This window comes from Bos taurus, chromosome 20, assembly GCF_002263795.3.
Source record: "Bos taurus isolate L1 Dominette 01449 registration number 42190680 breed Hereford chromosome 20, ARS-UCD2.0, whole genome shotgun sequence".
NCBI classification, from domain to species: Eukaryota; Metazoa; Chordata; class Mammalia; order Artiodactyla; family Bovidae; genus Bos; species Bos taurus.
This window is the reverse complement of record NC_037347.1, coordinates 5,725,164-5,731,163: the sequence shown is the minus strand read 5'-3', so window position 1 is coordinate 5,731,163 and position 6,000 is coordinate 5,725,164.

The window sequence follows — 6,000 nt, the reverse complement described above, 5'->3', positions numbered from 1 at the left end:
TAAGCAACAACAACGCAGTATAGAACTTGGACAGGAAAATAGCAGCAGGGCAAGAAAGGCACTCAGTTCTGTTCAGACCCCTTTTTCCTGTCTCCCCTCCAAGCAAAATCATTCAGCACTGGTGGATCCAAAAACTAGGAGACACACAAGGAAGCAAGGGGAAAATTCAACACACAAAGAAATCAAAAGAAAAAGATCCATATGTGATACTGATGTTGGAATTAACAGACAGAATTTAAAATAAGTCTGATAAACAGGATAAAGTCTCTAGTGGAAAAGATAAGGAATGGCAATGCCAGATAAGGAATTTCATCAGAATAATAAAAACTGTAAGAAGGAATCAAGTGGAAGTGCTAGGAATTTTTAAAAATGCTAGAATTAAACATGTTTAATGCCAGTAACAGAGATGAAGAAGGCCTTCTGAAGCCTCATCAGCAGACTTGACACAAATGATGGAAAGAATCAATGAACATGAAGATAAAGCAATAGAAATTACACAAACGGAAAAACAAAGATACAGAAGAATGAAAAAATAAAACAAGAGCATCCACAAGCTGTGGGACAATATCACATCTCTAATATATGTGTGATTTGGATACCAAAAGAAGAAAGAAAGAACAGAACTGAAGAAATATTGAAGAGATAACGGCCAGGACTGTCCCTTAAACAGAAGGAAACTCTTGATGGCAGCCAGAGACAAAAGAAACTTCATACACAAAGGAACAAACACAGAAATAACAGCAGACTTCTCATCGGAAACTATGCAAGCTAGAAGACAATGGAGTGTCATCTATAAAATGCTTAAAAAAGAAAGTTGGCCCAGAGTTCTATACAGGGAAAATAGTCTCAAAAAATGAAAATAATAAATTATTTTTTTCAGAAAAAAACAAAAATAAGAGTAATCATTACCATCAGACATGTAAGAAATGTTAAAGGAAGTTCTTCAATCAGGATGAAAATGGAAAGAAACTTACGTTTCTTCTTGATAAAGAAGATCAGTAGAAATGCAATAATGACTGTAAGGCATATAATTCACATTTTTATTATTTTTAATTGCTCTAAAAGATTATTTGAAGGTAGGATGAATAATTTAATATGTATATTGAAAACCCTAACATCATGTCAGTCGTCGGTCGTGTCCAACTCTGTGCAACCCCATAGACGGCAGCCCACCAGGCTCTCCCGTCCCTGGGATTCTCTAGGCAAGAACACTGGAGTGGGTCGCCATTTCCTTCTCCAATGCATGAAAGTGAAAAGTGAAAACCCTAAAGAGATGACTAAATTTTTCTTAGGAGTTAATAAATAAAAAGCTGTGATAGGTACACTTCTAAGATCTCCACTCTGGTGTTCACCTCCTCAGGTAATTGCTTCCTCCTGAATACAGGAGAAACAGTGACTTGCTTCAAACTAATGTAACTTTATAAAAGTGATGAAATATCACTTCTGGCTATAAAAGACTATGATTTCCACATTGCTAGCAATACTTTCACTATTTTGAAGAGGCCCACATGACAAGGAATTGAGGGTGGGAGGAGAAGGGGGCAACAGAGGATAAGATGGTTGGATGGCATCATTGACTCAATGGACATAGTTTGAGCAAACTCCAGGACATAGTGAAGGACAGGGAAGGCTGGTGTGCTGTAGTCCATGTGGTTACAAAGAGTTGGACATGACTGAGTGACTGAACAACAATAAGCTAGTAACTAAAAAGGAACCAAATGCTGCCAATAACCAATGAGTGAACTTGGAAGTAGATCTTTCTCCAGTTGAGCCTTCAGATAAGACCACAGATGTTGAGCTGATACTTAGAGGCCTTGAGAGAGACCATGAAACAGAGTATTCGGTTCAGCTGTGTCTGTATTCCTGACTTATAGAAATTGTGAGATAATAAATGTGTGTGTTTTTAAGCCACTAAATTTGGGGATAATTTGCTGTGAAGCAATAGACAACTAATACATAAGCCAATAGTTGAAATAAAATGGAATAATAAAAAAATACCCAATCTAAAAGAAAACAGAGAATCAAAAGAGACAGAATCACAAAAAATAGCTTAGGTGGTAAACTTTAATCCAATAACATCAATAATTGTACTTATTCTAAATGGCCTAAACATACCAATTAAAAGCCAAAATTTAAAAACAATTATAGGCTTTCTACCCAAAATATACTTTAAATATAACATGGACACATTAAAAGTAATAGCATGGAAAAAGATATATCATTCAGTGACAATCAAAAGAAGACTGATGTGGCTATGTTAATATCAAACTACAGTTCAGAAGAAGAAACATTACCAGGAATAGAGGTATTACCTAATAATACAGTTATCAATTGACCTTTATCATAGGTCATTACAGTTCTAAATATGTATTCACCTTATATTATATGAGAATAGCATTACTGTGATACCAAAACCAGACAAAACATTGCAATAAGAGAAAATTATAGATCAACACCCATCATGAATATAAAGGCAAAAACCCTCAATAACAGCAAGTCAATTCTAATAATATACAGAAAAGGATATCACATCATACCCAAGCAGAGTTTATCTCAGAAATGCAAGGCTTGCTCAACATTTGAAAATAAATCAATAGAATTCACCTTATTATAGTTACATGTACTTCTCTCAAGCTCCCAACTCTCCCTTAATCCCTGGAAACCACTCATCTATTGTTCATTTCTATAATTTTCCTATTTCAAGAATGCTATATAAATAGAATACACAAGAGATGGGAATACCAGACCATCTGACCTGCCTCTTGAGAAATCTGTATGCAGGTCAGGAAGCAACAGTTAGAACTGGACATGGAACAACAGACTGGTTCCAAATAGGAAAAGGAGTTCGTCAAGGCTGTATATTGTCACCCTGTTTATTTAACTTATATACAGAGTACATCATGAGAAATGCTGGACTGGAAGAAACACAAGCTGGAATCAAGATTGCCGGGAGAAATATCAATAACCTCAGATATGCAGATGACACCACCCTTATGGCAGAAAATGAAGAGGAACTCAAAAGCCTCTTGATGAAAGTGAAAGTGGAGAGTGAAAAACTTGGCTTAAAGCTCAACATTCAGAAAATGAAGATCATGGCATTTGGTCCTACCACTTCATGGGAAATAGATGGGGAAACAGTTGAAACAGTGTCAGACTTCATTTTTCTGGGCTCCAAAATCACTACAGATGGTGACTGCAGCCATGAAATTAAAAGACGCTTAATCCTTGGAAGGAAAGTTATGACCAACCTAGATAGCATATTCAAATGCAGAGACATTACTTTGCCAACAAAGGTTCATCTAGTCAAGGCTATGGTTTTTCCTGTGGTCATGTATGGATGTGAGAGTTGGACTGTGAAGAAGGCTGAGCGCCGAAGAATTGATGCTTTTGAACTGTGGTGTTGGAGAAGACTCTTGAGAGTCCCTTGGACTGCAAGGAGATCCAACCAGGCCATTCTGAAGGAGACCAGACTTGGGATTTCTTTGGAAGGAATGATGCTAAAGCTGAAACTCCAGTACTTTGGCCACCTCATGCAAAGAGTTGACTCATTGGAAAAGACTCTGATGCTGGGAGGGATTGGGGGCAGGAGGAGAAGGGGACGACAGAGGATGAGATGGCTGGATGGCATCACTGACTCAATGGACGTGAATCTGAGTGAACTCCGGGAGTTGGTGAGGGACAGGGAGGCCTGGCGTGCTGCGATTCATGGAGTCGCAAAGAGTCGGACACGACTGAGTGACTGATCTGATCTGATATAACCTTTTGGGACTTTTTTTTCACTCAGCATAATTCTCTGGAGATTCATCAGATTGTATATATCAATAGTTTGTTTCTTTGTATTGCTGAGTAGTATTCCACAGTTTGTCTAGTTATTCATCTGCTGAAGGCTATCTGGATTATTTTCAGTTTGGGGCTATTACAAACAAAGCTGCTTTGATTATTCATGTACAGTTTTTTTTTCCTAATTTGATGAACTCAAACTTACCTGCTTTGAATTCTTTGCTTAATCCTCTGTCATGAAGACCTTCTATATTTTCTTCTAAACATTTTATGGTTTTACATTTTACATTTAGATCCATGATCCATTTTGAGTTAATCCTTTTTTTTTTTTTTTATATGTAATGACTGTAGTAATCAGTTTATTACACAGATTAATCATTCTTGAACATACAAGCTCCAGAGGAGCAACTGGGTCTTTAAATATACACAAGTATTTCCATCAAATGAATTGTCACCCTTACATCCAGATAGACCTAAGCAGTTAAAAACATAAGAAAAGTTAATCCTTTTTTCTTATTGCTTCATTATTTTATTCACTGGATCATTTTACCTGGAGTATCTTTGCACCTTAACATGTAATTAACATTTGAAAATAAGCCAATTATACTAATCTTATTTTTTATTCAAAATCATAGACCATTGTTACAATTTGATGACACTGTCCCAAATGAGATGGTCAGAGCCTTGCCTGCAGCCCAGGAATCCATATATTCTCACCACGAGTCACTTCTGTAATAAATGAATGAGTGGCTGTGCTGTTTTCAACTCTGCTCTTTTCCCTTTCCAGGACCTTTCATGGCCACTCTGGAACATGACTGCCATGCTACCACCACATATACTGGCTTGCAATCATGATCAAACCAATGCATCAGACTTTCCCTGCTCTTTCAGCTGGTTGTACTGTACGAGACTGCCCATGTGCCCATGAGGTGCAAGAGGGGGAGTGGAGCTAGTGCAAGTGATGCAGCTGACCTACTTGCTCATGTGCCCTGTGTTCTCCAGTCCTGCTTGGTCTTCCTTCCCAGATGCGGTATTTCCATCTTATGATAGTCTGCTGCAGGTATTCTGATTTTTTTGACGAGATAGGTTCAACAGAATTCTTTTCATAAAGTGAAGTTTCAGATTCAGTCTTTGGTGCTTCATTACCATGCAGTCTGTCTCTTCCAGAACCCAAAACATGTTGGAGCTATTTCTCAAAAGGTGTTTTGTTTCATGCTGTAGACATAAATGTATAACTCTATTATAGTTTATAATCCTATGATGGCGTGTGTAAGCTTTTCATAAGCTTCACAGTACCTCTTTTCCCACTGAAAGTATCTCCAACACCATAGGGCCTTCCAAAGCTTAGGACCCAAGCAACACGACTGCTTACACCACAGCCTGGACCTACTGCAGAGCTCTTTCCTGCACTGGGTCACGAGGTCCCACTCAAAGTTGGCAACCCTTCTATGTCACCTATACATGGACCAGGTCAACATTCCTTGGTGAAAAATGTATTTCCTCTAGAATCAAAGAAGCCTACCATGCATGTGCTTCAATTTCTGTGGCAAAGGATTCAGTACACGTTTTTTTTTTTCCCCTTTGTTAGGGATATCTTGGCATATTTCTGACCATTGGACCCTAAAAACATCAGTGACGTTTTCTTCATTGGAATCCTAAAATCTTCACTAAAAATTCAAGAAAGTTTTTGAAACTTTGCAGTTTATTTTACACACTCTGGAGCACATGTGCATTGTCAAGGCTTTCAGAGTACTAGCCCCCGCTAGTTTGACTTGCCTGATCAGCATTATTAATGTTAATGGATCACTGTGAGGTTTTGTGGGATGACCAAGCAGTCTGGATCTCTTTGTACTATAATATAATGAAAGGCAGGAAAGTTAACATAGCCCTAAGGCAAAACTAAATGAATATTGTCTGCCCTGCATGAATGCAACTGTCTCTGACCCTTTCTGATTGGGATGGAAAAAAATTCATTTGATGCATCAATAGCTATATATCATGTTCCTGCTCCATTGGAGAAGGCAATGGCAACCCACTCCAGTACTCTTGCCTGGAAAATCACATGGACAGAGGAGCCTGGTAGGCTACAGTCCATGGGGTCACCAAGAGTCGGACACGACTGAGCGACTTCACTTTCACCTTTCACTTTCATGCACTGGAGAAGGAAATGGCAACCCACTCCAGTGTTCTTGCCTGGAGAATCCCAGGGATGGGGGAACC